The following is a 27,762-nucleotide window of genomic DNA, read 5'->3' on the forward strand; positions in this document are numbered from 1 at the left end:
CCAGGGAAAAAACATTTGATTTTTGGCATTTGGTCTTAGTATTAGGACAACTTACAGACTGTGGGCAAAGACTTTGTGAAAACAGGCATATTGATACATAAGGTTAGGCTTTTTTTTAATGAGGTGAAAATAACATTTGGATTTAAAAATTATATTATTGCGTCTAGTGAACGCTCTTGATGTTTCAGGAGAACATTGCACTGAGTTAAACTCAGCAGATACTTCTTGAGCACCTCTTGAGTTTGGTGGTGCAGATTCAATCTTTGACCTTCAGGAGTTTTGGTCTAGAGAGGAGATTGTGTCTTGAATTTTTTTTTTTAATCTATTTATTAGGCTGTCAAATCTAAGAGATTGTGGCAAGAATTTATGTTTGTTTAACACTGTGGGACTTTAGAAAGAAGAACTGGAACTCTGGAATCCTGGAGCCTTTGACCTTTAAATTGTAGATCACAAACTTTCCAAAATAGTTAAAGATTATCCTGCGATGGAGAGTCACCGTGAAATGAATGGTCATCAAAGGCCATCAAAGTCTCTCTGACTCTTCCCCTGCCTGCTCTGTGAGAGTTTCCACCATCTCAATTCCTTCCAGGTAGACCTGGAAGTTTTCAAGGATGTTCTCATATGTACTCTACCTACTGGTCCTTGGCTACTCGGTGGTGGCCACCATTTTGGTCGTATCCTTCTCTAACTTCTTGCTGTGAATGTTTTTTCATGACAAAAGCTGGTGCCCTGGACCAACATTCTAGTTGCAGGTCACCAAAAGCCCACATAGCCAGCTAGTATATATGGCCATGCCTCTGTCAGCACCTCCACCAATTCTAATGCTGCCACCCACTCTGTCTACGGATATGGTCCACACCTTTCCTCTCCTTCCCTGCCTGTGGCGAAGAGGCTCTAAAACAAAACCAGAGCACACACCTGGATCCAGTTAGCAATCTGTTCAGGAGCCAAGTAAACAAGGAATTTCTGAGTCACAGCCTTTCTATCCCCCACTTCATGTCTTCTGCTTGCTACCTCAACAGCCAAGAGATGCCTGACATGAGAAGCTCGATCTTTGCTTCAGACGTTCCCATTTTTGCTCTCATTTACCATCCCCCCCGGAGGAACCAACTTACCTCCAAATAAATTAAAGGAATCTATCCTGTAGGTGTATTTGTAATAAGGCATATGCCTATGCTCCCCATGCCCCCAAAATTAGCCCAGAGAAACACCCCCTTTCTCCCTACCATCAGCTCTGGCTGCCAAGGAGAAGCAGATTTCCTGAGGCTGTTTGTCCTAGACCTTCCCATTCCCAGTGGGGCCTGGGCTGGCTTGTTTTATTGTCTGTTTTAGAAGGGACAGTCTGGGTTGGTCAAGAGGTTAAGAATCCCAACCTTGTACCCAGCACACAAAGCAGTTAGGATCGCAGGCTTTGGTAGCCAGATCCTGGCCCTGCCACTTTTTATCCACTCTGACCATCCCCTTATCTGTAAAATGGGGAGATCCTTGTGACAGAAGGCAGCACTAAGTACGATTGTATATGTAGTGTTTGGCTTTGAATCACAATAATCACTCAGTTATTGGTTGCTACTAATAAAAACGAAAAGAGCTAAGTGGTTTCCTTTTAATAGCAAGACATGTGATAGTAGCATTTTAACATGTCTTCCTGCCTCCGGCTTCTTATTCTCTGCAATCCATTTCCATTCAGCTGCTAGATTCATCCCCCCAGAACATTTTGATCACATTATTCCCCCATTTGAAAATGTTAGATGGCTTCCCGTTACTTACAACTGAAGTCTGAAGTCCTCCTCTTTGCACTCAAGGCGCTTTGATCTGGCCCCAACAAAACATTACCTCCTTTTCTCCACTACACCTCTTCACACCTCCTCCACTTCAATTAAAATAACCTCCTTACATACACCCACACCCTGCACACTGTTTGTCCTTTTATCCAGAATCCAGATCTTCTCTCTTCTTTGCACTTGGCTCAAGTGCCACCTCCTCCACCAAGCCTTCCCCAGCCCCTAGGAAACCCCATAACTCTTTATGAGCCTTGGGGCACTTATCCTTTGTCACGACACAAGAATCTGCATAAACTTTGTGCTTCAAATTTATACATGCATCTCCCATAGCAGATGATTAATGATGATATCTGCCTGATTCATCTCCATATTCCTGAGCCAAGGTTTCTTAACCTCACTTCTATTGACATTTTGGGCTACATAATTCTTTGTTGTGGCGGAACGTCACGTGCACTGTAAGCTGTTTAGCAGCATCCCTGGTCTCCACTCACTAGATGCCAATAGCATCCCCCCACCACTGGTTGTGACAACCAGAATTGTCTCCAGACATTGCCAGATGTCCCCTGGAGGGCAAAACCCCCCCCCCCAGTTGAGAGCCATTGCCTTAGACCAAGCTTGGAGGCCTGAATATGGATGGCTCTGAGTAAATGCTTATGAAAGAAAAGAAGGAGTTTGGCTTAGGTCCTTCTAAATTTAAACAGTAGTGGAACGTACAATTAATGATATGATTTTAGTAATTGGAAATAAAAGTATAGAGTTCCCATGAGAACTAAGAACTAGAGATAGAGATTTGAATGCCACCAGCATGGAATCAGCCAATAGGTATCTATTGTGTAACATAACATTTAGGAGTGTGGAGTCAGGTAGGAGTTGGGTTCCAATACTGGCCTCACCACTGTGTCACTGTAGGTGAGTACCTTAATGTCTATGAGCTTCTGTTCTCTCATTCTGTAAAACGGGCATAATAATTGTCACCCTCATGGGGTTGCTATAAGGATAAATTAGATAATGCACTTAAAGTGGTTAATAGAAAGCCTGGAATGTAGTAAGCACTTAATAATAGCACAAAAAAACTATTATTAATACTGTGATTATTATTGTAATAATGATTCATGTCTAATCCTTTTGGAGGTCATGACAGTATTATTTATTTCCATCTTATAGATGACTTGTGGTTAGAATCTGGATCTTCTGATCTCCAACTTTCACTACATCATCATTTATCTGACACAATGCAAATGGAGTCTCATTTACAGGAAGAATCTTCACTTTTTTTAAATTTGGAAACTGAGTGCTAACTGCCTACAGCAAAAATTCTTTTTCAATTGGTAAATATCATCTTCGTCTATAACTATCATTGGGAAATTCAATAACTGCTTATTAAGCACTTTGGATAAGTAGATGTGCTGGATATTGGATATAAGACACCTGGTTTGCTAAAACACAGCACCTGCCTGTTTGTAGCTTACAAATCTGCAAGCTCAAAGATTCTGTCCTTTAGGCTTTAAAAAGAAAATGGATTCATAAGTTTAGCAACCAGTGGGCACCAGCTCCAGGCAGCACTTGATTTTTGGAGTAAAGCAGCACGAGCGGCTGCCTTGGCCTCTCGCAGAAGCCGAGACAGAAGCTGAGGGACAGGACAACAGGCAGGTGGGGAAGCCAATTTCCGCCTGAGCGAGCCAATCGGCTAAGCGTATCCGTGCAGGTCAATCCACAGTCCGGCAGAATAATTCTCTTGCCTTAGAAAAAAAACACCAGAGAGAAGGTCAGGAAAATTTAGCCCCGAACCTGTTCTATCACCAACAAACTGGTTGACCCAGGGAAAGAAACCTCTCCAAGCCTCTTTTACTCATTTCAAATTCAGGGCATCAGATGAAATGAGTGGTACTTAATTAGTGCTACCCATATTGGAGGTAGAACACTGGAATAGTGTAGATGGTGCAGGATTTTTTTTTTTTAAGCAATTACAGCCATTAACAAAATGCCTGACAACTCATAAATATACCTGGGGGGTGGGGGGAAGCGTTTGTTATCACGTTAGATCGCTGTTGTTTAACCGAGTGTTTATCCAGTGGGTTAGATTCATTTGTTCATTCATTCATTCAGCAGTTGAGCACACTGGCTATGTCATGGGCCTGGACTGGGAATAGAAACTGCCCTTGTCCTCAAATGGGGCTTACATGTAACCAGTGAAATCAATCATAGGTTACAGGAGGAGGCATGGAGTCTTTTTTCCTCCAGATACGAACCCCTGTGCTGAATCTGATATGCCGCTGTGGACCTGGTGATGGAGATCCCTACCTCCCTACTCCTTACCGCCAGCTCCTTACACCCCTTTCCCACTGGCTGGAAAATTCTCCAGCAGTTGCCCAAGTCGCCGACACCCCTGGTTTCCGTGGCAGCAGAGGGATCTGCTTCGAGTGCTTTCGGCTTCCTGTAGGTGGAGCCAAACCCCCTGACTGAGAGGCTGCGGCCCGCTCCCTCCGCAGCCCCCGGCGGGCACTTCTCAATCCACCTCCTTCCCTCTCTCTCCTCTCTTGTGCGGTCCCTTCCACATCCCCACCAACCGAGTGCGTCGGAGGGGAAATCGTGCCAGACTTTGGAGACGGCTGCCAGGTTTCTCTCAAGTCTTGGCTTAACAAAGGAAAGCAAATTACAAAAATGGAAATTTTCAAACCAGCGTTCAGTGGTATTCAGCTCGACGTTTGGGTAGCGCACAGGCAGAGACCGCATTCGTGCTATTTTGTGATTTAAATGATACCGAAAATACCTCCTTGCTTGGGTTTTCTTCTTCCAAAACGACTTCTTTCCCTCTTCGAATTTCCCTTTCTTCGGAGAGCCGCAGCCCCTTGACCACTCTAGAACTGTTAACATCTGTGGAAATCTTGCCTCTGCTGACTTTTTTCTAAAGAGTTGAACTTTAAAAATGCCTGCGCTTTGCAGCCTGGAGAAATCCAGATAAAGAAGTTTCTAGGCACTTTCCCAGGGACTCCTGCGTTTCGTGTGGGGAACTCCGAGTTCTATGACAGAGCATAAATCGTCTTTCCATTTCATCTCCATGCGCGGACAGCACCTGAATGTGAAACTTGCCAGAAACACGTGCTACCTTGTTCTCCCCTCAACTTGAATGGTGTGATCTGTCTCATCCTTAAAAAATGGTTTTAAAGTGGCTGCTGAGTTGGGTCTTGAATGATCTTACTTCACGGTGAAGTTTGTTTCTTAAAAATATATATATATATATATATATCCTGATCATATCCTCCTTGCTAATTTTTGTTGTTGCTAGACAGGCCTTGTCCCAAGTGGGTTTGTGAGAAAGGCGCTTCCATTGTTTGTTCCCCCCCAGACTGTACCATTTCTTTCCTTGGAAGCTTTGTCTCCTTCTTACACAGCTGTGTTTGCGGTGCCTGGAGACAGGTGGGGGGAGCAGCCTCCAGGTCCAAGCTGCCAATTCTCTCTCTAAGGACTGTCTGAATAGCTATTAAAATTTAAAGATCACACACAAACACACACACGCACATTTTTTTTTTGGTGGCGGTCACTCACTACATCTGACTGTTGTGTAGGGACAGCTGTACCAATTAGCCAGACTGAGACTAGAAGTCACAGCCATTCTATTGTCTGTATTCTCCAGTCCACAGAAGCATTACCTTGGGCCATGGCCACATCTTTCTTTCTTTCTTTCTTTTCTTTTCTTTTTTTTTGGCCACACAGCGTGAGGGAATCTTAGTCAGGGATTGAACCCACGCCCCCTTAAGTGGAGGCTCGGATTCCTAACCACCGGACTACCAGGGAAGTCTGACGGTCACATCTTTCTAGGCACTTTCGAGGCTACGTGTCCTGTAGCCTTGGCCCAGTGATGGGACTGATTATGACTGTGGGAGAGAGGACCACTCATCTCAATACGTAAACATGGGCAATCTTCAGGCAGTAGTCACAGTAAGAGGTCTTTGTTGGTTGGGGCCCACACAAAAGAGAATTCTCTACCTGGGTCAAATTAGAGCAGATAAATTGGACTAGACTGGTAGTGTTTTTCAGACTTCGTAATGGAAGGATGACTTTTCCAGACTGGGTCAGACACCCTATGGTTTCACCCTGAGGACCCTAGCTCTGGGTACTCCGTCCTCTTTAGGACCCTCATGCCTTGGCTTGTGCTGTTACCTCCTCTTGGAATTTCTCCCCCATCCACTGCTCTACTTAGCAAACTCTTGTCTTTCAAGACTTCTCAAATGCAACCCCTCTGAAGTCTTTCATAGCCATGCCCCTGTGCCAGTCCCCCTGTAGAATTAATCATTCTGTGGTCTGTTTAGTATAATTCTATTGCTTGATCTATGTAACATACTACACTGTATTATGCATATTTTTTATGACTCTTTCTCCCCGATAGAATATACTCTTTGCTAAGACAGGGAATACGTCTTATTTACCTCATACCTCTCACACTAAAAATGCTCAGGAGAAAAATCTCGTGAATGAATAAAGACATGGTCTTAAAACATTTTCAAAGGGGAAATTTGTTTCCTTTCAGGTTCTTCTATTTCAACGGCCAGACATCTATGACTGCGTCTGTAGAGCTGAGAGTAAAAATTCTAGGTTTATGTTAAAGTCTGATTTTAATATCTCAGAGACATTCTTCTGCTTATGGTAAGGAAAGTTTGATATGCATGTAGGTGGAAAATTTCTACATCCCCACCATCTGATTAACGCATCTGTTCCTACAAAATCTGTGGTGTCTGTGGTGAGAGCAGAATATCACCACAGATACAGGAGCTTGTAAGAATGATGTAGCCTTATGAGTTATACTAAGTAGTTGTTATTCATTAGACTTTATTCACTAAGTTGCTCAAGCCAGAAACCTGGAAATGTCCTTGGAACCTCCTTCTCCATCACTTCCCACGTCCAGTTATCTCCAAGTCATGTCACTTCTCCAAAATATCTCTCAGATTTGTCCACTGTTCTTCATCTCTGCCATTGAGCCATTCCAAGCCACTATCACTTCCCACCTGGACAATTGCCAAGGCCTTCTAGTTAGTCTTTCTGCTTCTTGTCTTGCCTGACTCCCGTCATGTCACTCCCTGGCCAGCCACTTTTCAATGGCTGCACTTAGCATAATCCTTTATATGGTCTGGTGTGGTCTGGCTCCCGCCTATCTTTTGAGCCTCTTTCTCACTGAATATACTAGCCTTCAGGTCCTTGAACTTGCCAGAGTTCTGCCTACTTCAAAGCTTATCCCTGTGCTTACTTCTCCTGGGAATACTCATTCTCTCTCTTGGATCACTCGTCTTTCAGAAATCAATTTCAATGGCACTTTCTTGGAGATGTGTTCTCTGCTTCTCCTCCCCCCTTCCTCTCTCCTGGATAAATTAGGTACCCACTATTTGTCCCTCCTGGTGCCTTGTTTTTCCTTCATGTTAAGGATCACAGGTTACAGTGATAAAATTATTGATGTTTTTATTTATTTTATGTTTATCTCTCCATCCACAGTAGATCACATGAAGACAGGGATCGTGTCTCTTTATTCAAAAGAGTTGACCTGTATACCTGGTGCCTGACATATAGTAGGTTGTCAAGAAATACTCTGGCTAGTGCTGCAACGAGAAATGTAGCAAGTCATGTGTAACAGGCCTGTGACATGAAAACAGTTTCATGCAAAAAAATAAATGGTAATCTGCAGTGAGACTCAAAGCTGTTTATGCACACGGAGCAAGCAAGGGGAAGACTTGAGTTATGATAGATATCCCATGGTCTTTCTCCACTGCCATTTGAAAAATAAGAAGAGAACAAGAACAAAAATATTTGTTTTACAGCTCTACCAAGATTCAGCCCTCCCCTTTCTCTCCCCCTTGCATCAAGTACATCCTGTACTTTTGGCAACATGTTGACTGGATATTTAAAAGCTGTGAACTGTTCTGAAAATTTCACATACTGGGTTATGGGCCATGTGTGTTTGATCAAAATTCAATTACTACGCTGTACCATACTTGGAAACCTATCATCCCAAGTTATGAAGTATGACGAAATAGGCGAACCTAATTGGTTCAGTATGGGAACAGTATCAACCAAGCTTGTTATGATAAATAGCTTCCTGTGTTAAAGGTTCTCTAGAGCTTATAAGTATCTTGGCTCACCTCCTTCAGTGGAATAAGAATATTGCTCCCAGGGACCCCCTAGATCACTGTCCCTCCAATGCAATGGCAGTTCAGAGTTTTCTTCAACTTACTACCCCTGAAAAAGAAAAAAACTGTGCAATTTTCCCCTTCTTCATTTAGAATTTGAGCACCTGGGAATTTCTTTAGCTTTCTTTTTTTCCCATAGAAAAACAATTTAAAAAAATTATGAAGCATTCCAAATATAGGAAAATAGAGCAAACATCAGACAACCTTGTACCCACCACTCAGAATTAACAAATAATCTTTTTTTTTTCCTATTTCCATCCGGTTTTTTGTCTTTGTTTTTTTTTTTTTGTGGTACGCGGGCCTCTCACTGTTGTGGCCTCTCCCATTGCGGAGCACAGGCTCCAGACGCGCAGGCTCAGCAGCCATGGCTCACGGGCCCAGCCGCTCCACGGCATGTGGGATCTTCCCGGACCGGGGCACGAACCCGTGTCCCCTGCATCAGCAGGCGGACTCTCAACCACTGCGCCACCAGGGAGGCCCTGCCTTTGTTTTTTATGAATCCTTTCTCATGCTTCTTGGGACCAAAGCTGGACCACCATTTATTAAATCACGGTGTTCATGAGATTTGTAAATTCAGTCCTGACATACTCTAACATGCTTGAATTGAGTGGATGTGCATCTTATCACAGGCATTACAGTACCTGTCAGTTGTAAGTCTTTTCAGGTGTTGAAATGGACTCAATGAAAATTCCTGGTCTATATTGTAGGTGAGATTACAAGGATCCACAGCAGAGGAGGGTTGTTGGAGGTATAGGGAGAGAGATCAAGACATTGTCTTAACAGTTCAGAAACAAAATATTCCCATGCTCTGTGGCCATCATGGGCATATATATATACATAATTTTTCTTTAGAAGTGACATTTTTGGTTGAGTTAGAAGTATTTCCTTCTAGTGATCTCAGTAAAGGACAAAACAATTGGTTGATTGCCATCTTAATTTCTGAAAAACAGTCAGTGGCCCTGGCATTTTCCTTAGAAGAGAGCTTTAAGACCAGGAAAGTTTATATATATCTACCTTTAATTCAAGTCATCCACTGGCAGTGGCTTTCCCAGCTTTGCTCTCATTTTGTTCACCATTTTCTATTAGACCATCCTCTTTAACCTGTTAACAAAAATACATAATGCTAAATCTGTATGTCTCCCCTGGAAAAAAAATTTGTGTTCCATAAAAAGTTGTTTTGGTAAAAAGCAGGAGCCTTAGTTTTTTCTTGACAATAATTCATCAATCATGAGTGCTTCAATACACAACCAGGACACAGAGAAAGATCTTTGGGGAAGGTAAATATGCAAGCCCACACAAAGGAAAAGTGAATATACCGTGTGGTTTAGCAGTTTGAAATCACAATGCTGCCAAGATTAGATTAGAGACGTTTTTGTTCTGTGCAGTACCATTAGGTTTACTTTAGAAATTGCAATTAGTTTAAAAGTTGTGATTTCTAGGGGGCTTCCCTGGTGGCGCAGTGGTTGAGAATCTGCCTGCCAATGCAGGGGACACAGGTTCGAGCCCTGGTCTGGGAGGATCCCACATGCCGCGGAGCAACTAAGCCCGTGCGCCACAACCACTGAGCCTGCGCGTCTGGAGCCTGTGCTCCGCAACGAGAGGCCGTGATAGTAAGAGGCCCGTGCACCGCGATGAAGAGTAGCTCCCGCTCGCCACAACTAGAGAAAGCCCTTGCACAGCAACGAAGACCCAACACAGCCAAAAATAAATAAATAAATAAATAAATTTTTTAAAAGAATGCAATACAATTCTTTTAAAAAAAAATGATTTCTAAAATGGCCCACTTGCCTTTCTTGTTTTCCTGTATCAGTGGTTGCTAGTACTGTAATCCTTCCGTAATTTATTTATTTATTTGTTTGCTATACGCGGGCCTCTCACTGCTGCGGCCTCTCCCGTTGCGGAGCACAGGCTCCGGACGCGCAGGCTCAGCGGCCATGGCTCACGGGCCCAGCCGTTCCGCGGCATGTGGGATCCTCCCGGACCGGGGCACGAACCCGTGTCCCCTGCATCGGCAGGCGGACTCTCAACCACTGCGCCACCAGGGAAGCCCCTTCCGTAATTTTTAAATAGAACTTCCAATAAGAAGTGCTCCCTGAGAGCTATAAACTTTAAAAAATAGAATGTGACTGAATAATTTTTTTTCGCTTAACAAATGTCTGATTTTTTTCAAATCAGCTTCTCCTTCTCCTTCTCCTCTTCCTTCTTCTTTTTTTTGTATTGAATCTTGCCTGATTGAATAGCATGGGAATTGCCAGAATAAATGCTATTATCTATGTACAGTAATTAAGGAAATAGTCCTTGTCATTCTAATCGGGATCAGGCTCTGCCTGCCTGTATTAAACTTAAATGATAAAGAATTGCTGGAGTGTAGTGCAAAATAAAGGGAAGTCAGTTACTAGCATGTGGTTATTCTAGATAAACAGTAGATAAAATGGATGCATGCATTTTATAGAGAATGAGGAAGAAGTTAAATAACAAAGATATGTCCACTTTTCTAATTTAATGAAATCATTATTTCAGGAAAAGAAACTCTTTAGTTTCTGTCTTTGGGAAGAGTCAACGTTTCCTTCATAAACTTCAGTGTATTATTTTAAAACATAGCTTCAGCAAATACAGGTCAAACTCTACCATAGAAAACATCAGTTTTAAGACAGCAATTCTCTCAGCAATCACAATAAACATTTTACTGTAATAAAAACAGAATGAAGCTTTGGAAAAGGCCACATTACACAGTTCTGAAACGATTCTGACAGGGAGTAAAGCTTCCCTTACAGAGCCAGTGCGCCAAAGTCTCTTCCTCTGATGTTCTCTATGGCTCTCCTTCCATGTCTCTCTGTGTATTTATCTCTCCTGGCTATTATATATCTCATGTTTCAAATATAGCACGAAGGGGTCTAAGGGCTCTGGCAAGTCTTGGAACAAGCCTCACCCTGAAACCATGAAGTATAAGAAACACAGTTTGTTTTCTTTCGAGGAAATTGAAGTGAAGCAGTGGTTCTCTGCCAAGGAAGGTGCCAAGCACCATATTAACCAGTGTCTGAAAAACTGGTGTGCTCTGTACTTTGCAAGGTCTGGTGCAGGGGTCAGCAAACTGTTCCTGTAAAGGGCCAGATAATAAATACTCTCAGCTTTGCAGGACATATGTTCTCCGTCACAACTACTCAAGCGGTAGCATGAAAGCACCACAGACAACATGTACAAAAATGAACATGGCTGTACTCCAATAAAACTTTATCTATGGACACTGAAATCTGAATTTTACATACCTTTCATGTGTCATGAAATATTATTCTTCTTTTAGTTTTCTCCAACCCTCTAAAAATGTAAAAATCATTCTGTGTTCATGGGCCATACAATACCAGGTGGCAGGCTGGATTTGGCCCACAGGCTGGTGTTGGTTGGCTTCTGATCTAGTTGAGCATAATTTTTTTTTCACTTAACAAATGTCTGTTTAGCACCTACTTTGGCCAAAATACTTTTAAGGCATTTTGATAAATATTAAAGTGTAGAAGACATTCAACAAACATTTAACACATATCTGTCGAGCTCTGTGATGTCCCAGGCACAGTGCTAGGTGCTGGAAATATGATGGAGAGCAACATAGACACCACCCTGCTCTCATGAGTTTTTGTTGTAATGAAGCATGAAAAGTGCTACAGCAGGGGAATTACAGAGATTGTGATAGCACATGGCAGATATAACCTGACTTTGAGTAGCTTTTGTTTTTTTTAAATGGTATTGATACTTGATCTTCCCATCTCTAATCTCTCCTTTCTACATCACTAATTATTCTTCTTGAGGTAGAGTATGGTGATGATACTTCCATACTCTTACATACTTACATACTGCAGGCAGGAAAGGTAAAACAATACCTAGAACAAATTTCTGTTCCAGTGAGGACAAATTGTTGCCCCCTCCATTATGCAGTGGTCCAATTAATCTGCCGCCAGGTAATTATCTGATCTTTCCAGAGTATGGTATCAGATAGGGGGCTAAGCTTGGGACTCCACTGTTGGAAGAGTGAGCAGTGCCATCCAGATCCAACATGGTGAGAAGTCTTTCTCTGTTATTGGACCCATACATAACAACTGTCTCTGTCACTAGGGCAATTACTTTATTCTTGTACGCATCGAGCAAACTCTGGCATTACTAGGAAAGATGCTGGCTGATATTCACAGATCAGATCATCTTTCCCTACTATTATTGAGAGCCTTCTCTGCAGTGGGGTGCCCTCTGATGAGCATCCCCATAGAACACAAATAATCTCACCTTCTGGGGCCATTCTGTGAGATCCAACTTTACAACGCTCTCCCATTCACCCTTGTTTTTACCAACCCTCCAATCTTGTTCCTCCCAAGTCTATGACCATCTAGCTAAACAATTTAGTACTACCCACAAATTTCTAGAGATCTGTACCCCTTCTTTTTCCTTCCAAGCAAAGGGGCAATGATATGTGCTGCTTGAGTTTCTGCCTACTGCAAGAATTCTTTCCTTATTGTCCTTAAGTAGGTCACACTGTTTCCACAGTCCACTTTTAACTAGTTCATATTCCTGCAGATGTTTTTGGCTTCTTCAGGTCACTTTTCATAAGCAACGTCCCATAAAGCTATTCGGATGAGTTGAAGAAGAGGTGGCAGTACCACTGGAGTACGTGCCTGGGGAGTGTTGTTGACCTGCCCATGCAGCAGCTTACACTGCCTTTACCACCTGCATTAGTAAAATTTCATATTTAACACTTCCTCTTGATTTTGGACTCTTACAATGTATGCCCACTTTTATGGTTTGATGAATTAGACAATACACAGTTGATAATGGGCAGCTCAGGTCACATGGTTCTTTGGTGTCTCATGGCCAAGCATTCAGTCTCTACCAGCCAGGAGGTGTTTCTCAAAAAGAGACTACGCACTTGTGGAAGAGTAGGTGGCTTTGCCCCAAGCCCTAGGGGCTTGTATTCTGATCCTTCTATTGGCACTATCTGTCTAGTTTCCTCGTCAGCCATACACACTTTGAGCACCATGATTCTGCTACACCCTATGTCCAAGCTGCTTGCTTCTCAACCTGGACCAGCTGGAGAATCATAGCTTGCTCTGGGACCTAATCAAAGTTGACAGTCCTTAGGTCTTACTTAGTAAATGTGTCCAGCAGTTTATCCAAATGTGTTACGAGTTTCCTCTAAAGAAGAGATCTTCTAAGCATCTCTGTACTGAGGTGACAGAGCCCTGGATTTTTATGAGGTTTGTCTCACACTCTTTCATGCACAGGTGTTTTATCAAAGAGTCTAGGATTACAGCTGCTTCTTATTTACTATGTCTTAAGAATATGATATCATCAATGTGCTGAACTACCGTGTTGTCCAGTGGGATGGTGAGGCAATCAGTGTCCTGTTAACTACATTTTGACAGAGTCAGAGTTGCTACAGCCCTGAGGTAAAACAGTACTGGTGAACTGCTTTCCTGACAGATGAATCAAACTCTTTTGATATTCTCTGCTTACTGGTGTAGAGAATGAAAAATTTACCCAACTGATAACTGCATACCAAACGCCAGGGTCTGCGCTGATTTGCTCCAATAAAGAGATCATCTTTGAAAAAGCAATTGCATTTGAAGAGCTGCCAGATGACTAAATTTAAGAGAATCCATTGTCATTCTCCAAAAGCCATACGTCTTCTGCCATGGCTATAGTGGTGAATTAGACGGGGCTATGTTAAAAATCACCACCCAGCATCTTTCAAATCTTATTTTTGAAATAGTTTATTGAATTACTTTAAGGTGAACATCTTTGTAACCAACACATGATTCAAGAAACAGAACTTGGCCAGTCATCCCAGAAGCGTCTACAGCTGCCTCATCCCAATCACAGCCCTCTTCCTCCCTTCAAAAGTAACGACCATCCTGACTTCTATGTAGTCATCACTTCCTTGAATTCTTATGCTTTTGTCACCTAAGTGTGCATTCTTAAATATTACAGTTTTATCATGCCTATTTGGAAGTTATGCAATTTATCCCAGCCCGTTGGAACCGTAGAGTTTCCCAAAGTCTGGATTTTTTTTTTTTTATTGTGTCCTCGTGGAGCAATTTAACATGCTTCTTCCCCCTTTGTATTTCCTGCAAATTAGCAGCTGGATCTAAAGGCCTGATTGGACTCAGATTCAATCACTTCGGCAATACTATAGGTGATGTTTTGTTCTTTCATTAGGAGACACAATAATATATATCTTATTTTCACTTTTTTATGATTTCAATTGCAGGTGAAGCTCAAGGCCTATACCTACTTACTTATTGGAGGTTTCAAAATTGTGATATTTTATCATTTTGTTTTCATATTAGCTGGAATAATTTTATAAAGGGACACTTGCCCATGTGTATTAACTGGTTAGCCTATTCATGTAGAATAAGCAAGATACATACTTGATTCTTTCCTTTCATTTATCCAGTTCTCAAGGAAGTATGTTGAGTTCCTTTTCATCCTCAGAAGGTGACTAATAAGTTGATTTTTCATTTACTACTATTATAAATAACTCATGGATTTAAACATATTTGAGGGGCTTCCCTGATGGTGCAGTGGTTCAGAATCCACCTACCAATGCAAGGGACACGGGTTCGAGCCCTGGTCTGGGAAGATACCACATGCTACGGAGAAACTAAGCCCGGGTGCCACAACTACCGAAGCCCGTGCGCCTAGAGCCCGTGCTCCTCAACAAGAGAAGCCACTGCAATGAGAAGCCCGAGCACCACAACAAAGGGTAGCCTCCGCTCGCTGCAACTAAAAAGAAGGCCCAAGCGCAGCACTGAAGACCCAATGCAGCCAAAAATAAATAAATTTATTAAAAAAATAAACATATTTGAGGAGTTCCGATCTATTGCAATTTTTATTGAAACTGAAAATTTCCCATCGGCCAATAGCAGCCTCTTTAAGTTGGCTTCTGAGTCTTTTTGACATGACCCGTGTGGTCTTTGAGAGCTTCCTTGCTATCTGGTATGTTATGATGTTCCAGGCACATCTTGTATATGTCCTACCCCAGACCTGGAACCAGTCATTTCTCCCCAAATCACTGGTTTCTTCTCCTTCTTCTTCTTCTTCGTCTTCATCTTTTCCTTCTCCTTCTCCCTCTTCGTTTTATTCTTTTTTAAATTTGGCCATGCCGTGCAGCTTGCAGGATATTGGTTCCCCCACCAGGGATTGAGCCTGCACCCTTGGCAGTGGAAGCACGGAGTCCTAACCACTGGACTGCTAGAGAATTCCCCCTGGTTTCTTCTTTTTTTTTTTTTAACATCTTTACTGGAGTATAATTGCTTTACAATGGTGTGTTAGTTTCTGCTTTATAACAAAGTGAATCAGCTATACATATACATATATCCCCATATCTCCTCCCTCTTGCGTCTCCCTCCCACCCTCCCTATCCCACCCCTCTAGGTGGTCACAAAGCACAGAGCTGATCTCCCTGTGCTATGCGGCTGCTTCCCACTAGCTATCTATTTTACATTTGGCAGTGTATATATGTCCATGCCACTCTCTCACTTCGTCCCAGCTTCCCTTTCCCCTTCCCCGTGTCCTCAAGTCCATTCTCTAGGTCTGAGTCTTTATTCCTGTCCTGCCCCTAGGTTCTTCAGAACCTTTTTTTTTTTTAGATTCCATATATATGTGTTAGCATACGGTATTTGTTTTTCACTTTCTGACTTACTTCACTCTGTATGACAGACTCTAGGTCCATCGACCTCACTACAAATAATTCAATTTCGTTTCTTTTTATGGCTGAGTAATATGCCATTGTATATTTTGTGCCACATCTTCTTTATCCATTCATCTGTTGATGGACACTTAGGTTGCTTCCATGTCCTGGCTATTGTAAATAGAGCTGCAATGAACATTGTGGTACATGACTCTTTTTGAATTATGGTTTTCTCAGGGTATATGCCCAGTAGTGGGATTGCTGGGTCATATGGTAGTTCTATTTGTAGTTTTTTAAGGAACCTCCATACTGTTCTCCATTGTGGTTATATCAATTTACCCAGTCCCACCAACAGTGCAAGAGGGTTCGTTTTTCTTCACACCCTCTCCAGCATTTCTTGTTTGTAGAATTTTTGATGATGGCCATTCTGACTGGTGTGAGGTGATATCTCACTGTAGTTTTGATTTGCATTTCTCTAATGATTAGTCATGTCGAGTATCCTTTCATGTGTTTGTTGGCAATCTGTATATCTTCTTTGGAGAAATGTCTATTTAGTTCTTCTGCCCATTTTTGCATTGGGTTGTTTGTTTTTTTGATATTGAGCTGCATGAGCTGCTTGTAAATTTTGGAGATTAATCCTTTGTCAGTTGCTTCATTTGCAAATATTTTCTCCCGTTCTGAGGGTTGTCTTTTGGTCTTGTTTATGGTTTCCTTTCTGTGCAAAAGCTTTTCAGCTTCATTAGTCCCATTTGTTTATTTTTCTTTTTATATCCATTTCTCTAGGAGGTGGGTCAAAAAGGATCTTGCTGTGATTTATGTCATAGAGTGTTCTGCCTATGTTTTCCTCTAAGAGTTTTATAGTGTCTGGCCTTACATTTAGATCTTTAATCCATTTTCAGGTTTTTTTTGTGTATGGTGTAAGGGAGTGTTCTAGTTTCATTCTTTTACATGCAGCTGTCCAGTTTTCCCAGCACCAATTATTGAAGAGGCTCTCTTTTCTCCATTGTATTGCCTCCTTTATCAAAGATAAGGTGACCATATGTGCGTGGGTTTATCTTGGGGCTTTCTAAACTGTTCCATTGATCTATATTTCTGTTTTTGTGCCAGTACTATACTGTCTTGATTACTGTAGCTTTGTAGTATAGTCTGAAGTCAGGGAGCCTGATTTTGCCAGCTCCGTTTTCTTTCTCAAGATTGCTTTGGCTATTTGGGGTCTTTTTTGTTTCCATACAAATTGTGCAATTTTTGTTCTAGTACTGTGAAAAATGCCATTGGTAGTTTTATAGGGATTGCATTGAATGTGTAGATCGCTTTGGGTAGTACAGTCATTTTCACAATGTTCATTCTTCCAATCCAAGAACATGGTATATCTCTCCATCTATTTGTATCATCTTGAAATGGTAGTTCAAAACCACAGTCAGGGCCATAGGGATGACCGTTATTACTAAGTCAATCATGGGGTTCTAGTTCATTCTAATATTTCCAATTTAAATTCAGGCTATAGGATCTTCCACTTAACCTCCTCTGTATTACATCTGCATCTCCTTCTTCCACACTGGAATCCTGGTTTTCAAGGACATGATAGAATTAGAATATCCCATAATTATTCATCTGCTTTGTCCCACATTACATATACAATAGTCTCAGAATAGCAATAGTAATACTACCACCAACAATTATTAATACTGAGAATATAACTTAAAAATATTTTATTTTGCATAAACTATTTCCATCTCACCCATTTTTACTCTATGTAACTTGTCAAATTATGCAGGTTTTATATACCATAACCTCTCCCTTTTAAGCCTCATTTAGTCTTATTTATTCAGTTAACTATTTATTTAATACCCACAATTGGTCTTTATGTCAATGATTCCCAAGTCATTTTGGTTGCCTGAAGCTCATTGGCTAAGACAGCACCATCCCATAGAATTTTCCATGACAATGGAAATGTTGTATAGTTGCACAATCCAATATTATAGTCACACACAGTTCTTGAGCACCTGAAATGTAGCTAGTGTAAAAGAAGAGTTGAATTTTTACTTTTACTTCATGTAATTCATTCAAATTAAAATTTAAATAGTCACATGTGCCTAGTGGCTACCATATTGTTCAGGGCAGCTCAAGCAGAATTTTTAGGAAGGGCTCATAAAAACAATATTCCTCAAGTTCTTGCATGTTGGTAACAGTCTGCACCTTTTATAACTGTAGGTCAGTTTTACTATATATAAAAATCTTTGGCTCACATTTTCTTCCTTTGAGCATCTTAAGTCTGTTTCTCAAGTTTCTTCTGGCATAAAATGTTGCTGTTGAAAAATCTGATGATAATATCATTTTTCCCCTTATAAGTCATATATGCTTTCTGCTGAGATGGTGGAAAGATTTTTTTCCTTAAATTTCAATAATTTTACTAGAATATGTCTTAGTGCTTGTGTAGACACTTCATCATAATCAACCATAGATGGTATGTAATTTCATTAATTGTGAATGCCACTGCATGCCATGGGTTACTTAACATCCTATTTTCTTTCTATTTATTTATTTAATTATTTTTGGCTGCCTCAGGTCTTACTTGTGGCATGCTGGATCCTTTTTTTTTTTTTTTGACCCCCACCCCCTGCCGTTTTCCCCCCTTGGTGTGTCCATACATTTGTTCTCTACATCTGTGTCTCAATTTCTGCCCTGCAAACCGGTCATCTGTACCATTTTTCTAGGTTCCACATATATGCATTAATATACAATATTTGTTTTTCTCTTTCTGACTTACTTCACTCTGTATGACAGTCTCTAGATCCCTCCACGTCTCTACAAATGTCCCAATTTCGTTCTTTTTATGGCTGAGTAATGTTCCATTGTATATATGTATGTACCACATCTTCTTTATCCAGTCATCTGTCGATGGGCATTTAGGTTGCTTCCATGACCTGGCTATTGTAAATACTGCTGCAGTGAAGATTGTGGTACATGTGTCTTTTTGGATTAGGGTTTTCTCTGGGTATATGCCCAGTAGTGGGATTGCTGAGTAGTATGGTAGTTCTATTTTTAGTATTTTGAGGAACATCCATACTGTTCTCCATACTGGCTGTATCAATTTACATTCTCACCAACAGTTCAGGAGGGTTCCCTTTTCTCCACACCGTCTCCAGCATTTCTTGTTTATACATTTTCTGATAATGCCCATTCTAACTGGTATGAGGTGATACCTCATTGTAGTTTTGATTTTCATTTTTCTAATAATTAGTGATATTGAGCAGCTTTTCATGTGCTTCTTGGCCATCTGCATGTCTTCTTTGGAGAACTGTCTATTTAGGTTTTCTGCCCATTTTTGGATTGGGTTTTTTTTTTAATATTGAGCTTCATGAGCTGTTTATATATTTTGGAGATCAACCCTTTGTCCATTGATTCATTTGCAAATATTTTCTCCCATTCTGAGGGTTGTCTTTTCATTTTGTTTATGGTTTCCTTTGCTGTGCAAAAGCTTAAGTTTCATTAGGTTCCATTTGTTTATTTTTGTTTTTATTTCCTTTACTCTAGGAGGTGGATCAAAAATGATCTTGCTGTGATTTATGTCAAAGAGTGTTCTTCTTATGTTTTCTTCTAAGAGGTTTTTAGTGTCTGGTCTTACATTTAGGTCTCTAATCCATTTTGAGTGTATTTTTGTGTATGGTGTTAGGGAGTGTTTTAATTTCATTCTTTTACATGTAGCTGTCCAGTTTTCCCAGCACCACTTATGGAAGGGGCTGTCTTTTCTCCATTGTATATCCTTGCCTCCTTTGTCATAGACTAGTTGACCATAGGTGTATGGGTTTATCTCTGGGCTTTCTATCTTGTTCCATTGATCTATATTTCTGTTTTTGTGCCAGTACCATATTGTCTTGATTACTGTAGCTTTGTAGTATAGTCTGAAGTTAGGGAGTCTGATTCCTCCAATTCCACTTTTTTCCCTCAAGACTGCTTTGGCTATTCGGGATCTTTTGTGTCTCCATACAAATTTTAAGACTTTTTGTTCTAGTTCTGTAAAAAATGCCATTGGTCATTTGATAGGGATTGCATTGAATCTGTAGATTGCTTCAGGTAGTATATCATTTTCACAATATTGATTCTTCCAATCCAAGAACATGGCATATCTCTCCATGTGTTGGTATCATCTTTAATTTCTTTCATCATTTCTTATAATATTCTGCATACAGGTCTTTTGTCTCCCTAGGTAGGTTTATTCCTAGGTATTTTCTTCTTTTTCTTGCAATGGTAAATGGGAGTGTTTCCTTAATTTCTCTTTCAGATTTTTCATCATTATTATATAGGAATACAAGAGATTTCTGTGCATTAATTTTGTATCCTGCAACTTTACCAAATTCATTGATTAGCTCTAATAGTTTTCTCCTGGCATCTTTTGGATTCTCTATGTATAGCATCATTTCATCTGCAAACAATGACAGTTTTACTTCTTCTTTTCAAAAGTGTATTACTTTTATTTCTTTTTCTTCTCTGATTTCCATGGTTAGTACTTCCAAAACTATGTTGAATAATGGTGGTGAGAGTGGACATCCTTCTCTTGTTCCTGATCTTAGAGGAAATGCTTTCAGTTTTTCACCATTGAGAATGATGTTTGCTGTGGGTTTGTCGTATATGGCCTTTATTATGTTGACGTACGTTCCCTCTATGCCCACTTTCTGCAGAGTTTTTATCATAAATTGGTGTTGAATTTTGTCAAAAGCTTTTTCTGCATCTATTGAGATGATCGTATGGTTTTTCTTCTTCAGTTTGTTAATATGGTGTATCACATTGTTTAATTTGCGTATATTGAAGAATCCTTGCATCCCTGAGATAAATCCCACTTGATCATCGTGTATGATCCTTTTAATATGTTGTTGGATTCTGTTTGCTAGTATTTAGTTGAGGAGTTTTGCATCTATATTTATCAGTAATACTGGTCTTTAATTTCTTTTTTTGTAGTATCTTTGTCTGGTTTTGGTATCAGGGTGATGGTGGCCTCATAGAATGAGTTTGGGAGTGTTCCTTGCTCTGCAATTTTTTGGAAGAGTTTGAGAAGGATGGGTGTTAGCTCTTCTCTAAATGTTTGATAGAATTCGCCTGTGAAGCCATCTGGTCCTGGACTTTTATTTGTTGAAAGATTTTTAATCACAGTTTCAATTTCATTACTTGTTATTGTTCTGTTCATAGTTTCTATTTCTTCCTGGTTCAGTCTTGGAAGGTTATACCTTTCTAAAAATTTGTCCATTTCTTCCAGGTTGTCCATTTTATTGGCATAGAGTTGCTTGTAGTAGTCTCTTAGGTTGCTTTGTATTTCTGCGGTGTCTGTTGTAACTTCTCCTTTTTCATTTCTAATTTTATTGATTTGAGCCCTTTCCCTGGTTTTCTTGAGTCTGGCTAATGGTTTATCAATTTTGTTTATCTTCTCAAAGAACCAGCTTTTAGTTTTATTGATCTTTGCTATTGTTTTCTTTGTTTCTATTTCATTTATTTCTGCTCTAATCTTTATGATTTCTTTCCTTCTGCTAACTTTGGGTTTTGTTTATTCTTCTTTCTCTAGTTCCTTTAGGTGTAAGGTTACATTGTTTATTTGAGATTTTTCTTGTTTCTTGAGGTAGGCTTGTATAGATATAAACTTCCCTCTTAGAACTGCTTTTGCTGCATCCCATTAGGTTTTGGCTCGTCGTGTTTTCATGGTCCTTTGTCTCTAGGTATTTTTTGATTTTCTCTTTGATTTCTTCAGTGATCTCTTGGTTATTTAGTAGCGTATTGTTTAGCCTCCATGTGTTTGTGTTTTTTACGTGTTTTTCCCTGTAATTCATTTCTAATCTCATAGCATTGTGGTCAGAAAAGATGCTTGATATGGTTTCAATTTTCTTAAACTTTCCGAGGCTTGATTTGTGACCCAAGACGTGATCTATCCTGGAGAATGGTCCGAGCACACTTGAGAAGAAAGTGTAATCTGCTGTTTTAGGATGGATTGTCCTATAAATATCAATTAAATCTATCTGGTCTATTGTGTCATTTAAAGCTTGTGTTTCCTTATTAATTTTCTGTTTGGATGATCTGTCGATTGGTGTATGTGAGGTGTTAGAGTCCCCCACTTTTATTGTGTTACTGTCGATTTCCTCTTTTATAGCTGTTAGCAGTTGCCTTATGTATTGAGGTGCTCCTACGTTGGGTCCAAATATATTTATAATTGTTATATCTTCTGGTTGGATTGATCCCTTGATCATTTTGTAGTGTCTTCCTTGACTCTTGTAACATTCTTTAGTTTAAAGTCTATTTTGTCTGATATGAGTATTGCTACTCCAGCTTTCTTTTTTTTTAATTAATTAATTAATTATTTTTGGCTGTTTTGGGTCTTCATTTCTGTGCGTGGGCTTTCTCTAGTTCAGCAAGTGGAGGCCACTCTTCATCGCAGTGCATGGGCCTCTCACTGTCGAGACCTCTCTTGTTGCAGAGCACAAGCTCCAGACACGAAGCCTCAGTAGTTGTGGCTCACAGGCCCAGTTGCTCCATGGCATGTGGGATCTTCCCAGACCAAGGCTCGAACCCGCATCCCCTGCATTGGCAGGCAGATTCTCAACCACTGCGCCACCAGGGAAGCCCTCCAGCTTTCTTTTGATGTCCGTTTGCATGGAATATCTTTCTCCATCCCCTCACTTTCAGTCTGTATGTGTTCCTATGTCTGAAGTGGGTCTCTTGTAGACAGAATATATATGGGTCTTGTTTTTGTATCCATTCAGCAATGCTGTGTCTTTTGGCTGGAGCATTTCATCCATTCATGTTTAAGGTAATTATTGATATGTATGTTCCTATTACCATTTTCTTAATTGTTATGGGTTTTTTTTTTTTGTAGGTCCTTTTCTTCTCTTGTGTTTCCCACTTAGAGAAGTTCCTTTAGTATTTGTTGTAGAGCTGGTTTTCTGGTGCTGAATTCTCTTAGCTTTTGCTATTCTGTAAAGCTTTTGATTTCTCTATCGAATCTGAATGAGATCCTTGCCGGGTAGAGTAATCTTGGTTGTACGTTCTTCCCTTTCATCACTTTAAGTATATCATGCCACTCCCTTCTGACTTGTAGGATTTCTGCTGAGAAATCAGCTGTTAACCTTATGGGAGTTCCCTTGTATGTTATTTGTCATTTTTCCCTTGCTGTTTTCTATAATTTTTCTTTGTCTTTAATTTTTGCCAATTTGATTACTCTGTGTCTTGGCATGTTTCTTCTTGGGTTTATCCTTTATGGGACGGTCTGTGCTTCCTGGACTTGGGTGGCTATTTCCTTTCCCATGTTAGGGAAGTTTTTGACTATAATCTCTTCAAATACTTTCTCAGGTCGTTTCTCTCTCTCTTCTCCTTCTGGGACCACTATAATGCAAAAGTTGTTGTGTTTAATGTTGTCCCAGAGGTCTCTTAGGCTGTCTTTATTTCTTTTCATTCTTTTTTCTTTGTTCTGTTCCACAGCAGTGAATTCCACCGTGTGTCTTCCAGGTCACTTATCTGTTCTTCTGCCTCAGTTATTCTGCTATTGATTCCTTCTGTGTATTTTTCATTTCAGTTATTGTATTGTTCGTCTCTGTTTGTTCTTTAATTCTTCTAGGTCTTTGTTAAACATTTCTTGCATCTTATCGATCTTTTCCTCTGTTCTTTTTCCAAGGTCCTGGATCATCTTCACTGTCATTATTCTGAATTCTTTTTCTGGAAGGTTGCCTATCTCCACTTCATTTAGTTGTTTTTCTGGGGTTTTATCTTGTTCCTTCATCTGGTACATAGCCCTCTGCCTTTTCATCTTGTCTATCCTTCTGTGAATGTGGTTTTTGTTCCGCAGGCTGCAAGATTGTAGTTCTTGCTTCTGCTGTCTGCCCTCTGGTGGATGAGGCTATCTAAGAGGCTTGTGCAAGTTTCCTCTTGTAAGGCTGTTAAGTCTATCAGTTTCACTGTTGCTTTTCTCTGATTTCTCCAACACAGACACCAATAACATACAGATATTATTGCTGTTGTTAGTATGTTACTGGTGTTTTCCCCCCATCCATTTGTATTTTGGCATTTATCATCTAGTTTTGTTGTAAATATTGATTATATTTGGTCTTATATCAGTTTTTCTGTGGGGATTCAACAAGATCTGCCACCATCTTCCCAATTCAAATCTTTTTTCCCCCAAATTATCATAAATTGAGTTTATTGGAGAATAACAGAGGAATTGCTGTTTGGGAAATGCAGATTGTAGCAAGCTGCAGGTGAGTCCTTCAAGTCTTTGATTGTGATATTTATATGTAATTCATCCAGAGATGTGATATTGGTTGTTTTGTTTGTTTGTTTTTTAATAAGTCAAGAGACAGTGGAAATTGTCATGGTGGAACATGAGGTTATGTGGCATCCTCCCGAAGTTAGATGCTCAAGGAAGGTCAGTGCAGGGTCTCCACTCAAGGCAGAGTCAACTTCATCAAATGGGGAGGAAGGACTGCTTCTTCTGGCAAGTGAGGCTTAGTGAATATTGGGGGGGCTCCAGGGACTCATATTCATCTGATTTTACTCAGATGTTCCCATTTCAGTTTTCAGGGGTACACTCTCTTTTTTCGTTTTTGTTTTTTGTTTGTGTTTTTTTTGGGGGGGGGTCCAACTCTTTCTTAATCAAAGTCTGTCTTGACCATAAAAGACATGGTGAGGCTGTGAATTCAGTTTCATTTCAAAACTCACATGATCAGCCTTGGCATCTTATTTGGACATGGCAGCCTACTGCCTTTAAGAGATTACATATTGTTTGATGGCAGTTACAATAACTTTCTAATCCTCTAATTTTGCCTAGATTGTAGAATTCAAAGAAATGTAAGGCCTGAGCTTATAGCGCCTTTCTTTAAGCTCTCCAGGGATTCAGAATTGTCCAGCTTGAACCATCATCCTTGTCTGCCCCATTTCTACCATACTAATCCACCAAAAGGCTTGCCTTCAATAGGTACTTAATGTAAGTCCAAAAATGTGATAATTTAAGTAATTCTGCTTGCAACTCTCATGGACTGCCAGTTCCTATTTCTCAGTGGGGAATGAATCATCTCTACCTTCACATCCAACCAAACCAAGATAACCACTCCCAAATTCTTGTTGTTGAGAGTCAGTTATCTATAACCACTTCCAGTTTCACAAACTATACTAGGGCTCAGTATAGGAGATAGAAAATACCCTAGGTATTTTAAACAAAAAAGGATTTTATATAGGAAATTGGGTGCTTTTAAAACGGTTGGAGATGCTAGAATAGCATGAATCAGGAAACCACCACTGGCACTATTAATTTCAGTGCTCATCATCACAGATGCTATTCAGAGATCAGGTATTTGGGGTTAGGAAGCCACTTCCTCTGTCACCGTTGAAACTTTCTTGCCACCCATAAAGGTGATAACCAGACACTGAGTCTGGTCGTCATTGCCTCCTGCTTCTTGGCACTCAAGTTTTCATTTCATGAGCTTGCTTGTTAGCAGAAATAACAACAGAAGAGTGCCTCTGTTCCATATTTGTCTTCCAAAATTTTGGGAATGTATTAATTGGCAGAAGCTTAGTTGAATACAGAACCCTAGCTGCAAGAGAGTCTGGGAGATGTAGTTTTTTACTTTCTAAGGTCTCTGAGGGGGTTAGAATGGATACTATTCAGTATGTCAAAAAACTAAAAAAAAAAAATTGGCATATGTTAGTCCGTTTCTGTTGTTTTATGCAAAATCAGAGATAAACTGTAGTGAGGTGAAGAGTTAATGGAAAGGAGGCAATATAAACAGCAAAAATAGCATACTCTTTTAAAGAATTTGTGTATGAAGAGGTGAGAAATGAGATGGTAATTAGTGGGAGAGTTCAGAGGAAAGAGTTTCTATTTAGAAGTAAGAGATTTAAGAAGTGGAATGGGGAGGGGGAGGGAAGAGTAGAGAAGAGATTTGTTGAGGATTTAGAATAGGACATCAGGGGCAATTGATCTAATAAGGTCTGGAAGAGGTAGGAAAGGAGGGATCAAGGTTATAAACTTTGGGGTTGGCCCCAAAAAGAGAAGCAGCTTTACTCCACAGAGTCATGCCAGGACCTTGAACACACAAAGATCTAACACATGCAAGGATCCTCCAGGTGTGAGAGATCAGGGAGCTTGATCATAGGCGAACACATGTTTACTTCAGTCATACGAGTATTTTGTGTAAAATAGATGATGAGATGTGCATGTAGTTTCAGTTTTTGGAAATGCAGAACTTATTTGGGGTCAAACCATCTTTCGAATATTTTTAACTGCTTGTTATCAAGATATTTACTTAGGACAGATCAAATCCAACCTGTATCATGTAAAATATGAGCACTGTTCCACAACCACTTTGTTTTCCCTCGTGAATGTGTGTTGCTGCCAGACACTGGATCAAGGGATCAGTCAGGACTCCACACTGCTCTGCTCAGGCCTGGCTCTTACACACAGTCCTCCATTCCGCTGGTCAGTGGGTCTCCATCACTTCACTCTCGCCACGGTGGGCGTGGCCCTTTGTAAGCCCGTGAAAAGTAAATTGGTTTTAGTTGGCAAAAATAATACAATATTATAGAAAAATACAATAATATAACAATGAGGTTATATCCACTGTAAAAATGTACAAAAAAATTAGGAGTGGATGGGATAAGAACAGACATTTTGGACTAGGTCATGTAAGAAGACCAAAAGCAGGTGATTAGGGCAGAATGCAGCCTGCCTTCACATTTGTCTTTTGCTAGGACTGCTGGTCTAAAACACCTGGACAAAAAATAAAAATAGGGGCTTCCCTGGTGGCGCAGTGGTTGAGAGACCGCCTGCCGATGCGGGGGACATGGGTTCGTGCCCCGGTCCGGGAAGATCCCACATGCCGTGGAGCGGCTGCGCCCGTGAGCCTTGGCCGCTGAGCCTGCGCGTCCGGAGCCTGTGCTCCGCAACGGGAGAGGCCGCAACAGTGAGAGGCCCGCGTACCGCAAAAAAAAAAAATAATAATAAATAAATAAATAAAACACCTGGACGGGGGCTCTTGTGTGTAAGGAAATTAGGGTGAGTCATTTTTCTCTAGATGATGTGATCGTGTCTTCCCAGATGGAACAGAGGTGTGAAGGTTGAGCAGAACATTTGAGGGGAGTGGTGATTTGGAGGGAGCTTTCCAAGGGGAAGTAAGAGGATTTCCAGTTTCCCTCTTCCTCTTCTTTGGTTACTCTTGGTGTCAAGAGGTCACTTGGTTAGGTCCTAAACTGTCCCATATAATCTCATCCCCAACCCCTTGCACATCCATTATCCTATATAAACCCACAATCCAGTTAAGAGCGGTTGTGCAAATGTAGTGCCAGCGTGCCCTGAAGACAGGTCCCTGAGCAACCTTTTTCAACCAGCAGTTGCCCTAAGTCCTTCCAATGTAGATAATCTGCAGCTACTATAGTCTGATCACATAGAACATATGCATGTTCTAATGCTTTATCCTGAAAACAAAATTGAAAAACACTTTCCTATAACGTATTAAAAATATTGTCTATTATTCTCCTTTCTCCCTGATACATCCTCCTCAGCCCGAATGCCTTTCACTGACTCTATTTGTCAAGATCTCCTATTCTCTTACCCACCCAAATCTAGGGCCCTTTCTCCCATTTCTGAGACGAATCCTACCTGTGTCCTTTTCTCTCAGGGCTCTGCAAGGTGACTGGCTAGCAAATTTAATTAACTAATGCACGATAAAGTCCCATTGGCTTCATGGATCACTCCTTGAGGATAACATTTGCATTTTAAATGAAGCTTCTTAGATGTCAAGCTCAGCACGTAGCTTATAGATCATCAGGACAAATGCTCTGACTTTACAAAGGAGGCCACTGAGGCTCCGAGGCCTCACGGGACTTGCCAGAGATCTCAGGGCTAGTAAGGGGCAGAGCAAAAACCGGAACCGCTTTGGGGTCTAGGGCACCTTGCACCCTTACACATAAGCTCTCACAACATAAATAATTAAAGAATTTTCAGGTACTAAGGGAGAAAAATATTTTGAGATGTGTATTTATTTAATATTCAACATACATTTGCATACAAAGTTATCACTCCTTACCTAGAATTCCTATTCTCACCAGTGTTTCTCTCTGTGGTGCTCTTAGCACAGAAAACTACAATTGTTTCTTACTCATGTGTCTC

At 40.6% G+C, this 27,762-nt stretch overlaps 1 protein-coding gene across 2 annotated transcripts in view; it reads left to right on the forward strand.

Moving 5' to 3' along the window:
- Positions 1-27,762, forward strand: part of TM2D1 (TM2 domain containing 1) — a 158,914-nt gene that overhangs the window by 87,600 nt on the left and 43,552 nt on the right. The gene's annotated exons all lie outside the window — the stretch shown is intronic.

This window comes from Lagenorhynchus albirostris, chromosome 2 (genome assembly GCF_949774975.1).
Source record: "Lagenorhynchus albirostris chromosome 2, mLagAlb1.1, whole genome shotgun sequence".
NCBI classification, from domain to species: domain Eukaryota; kingdom Metazoa; phylum Chordata; class Mammalia; order Artiodactyla; family Delphinidae; genus Lagenorhynchus; species Lagenorhynchus albirostris.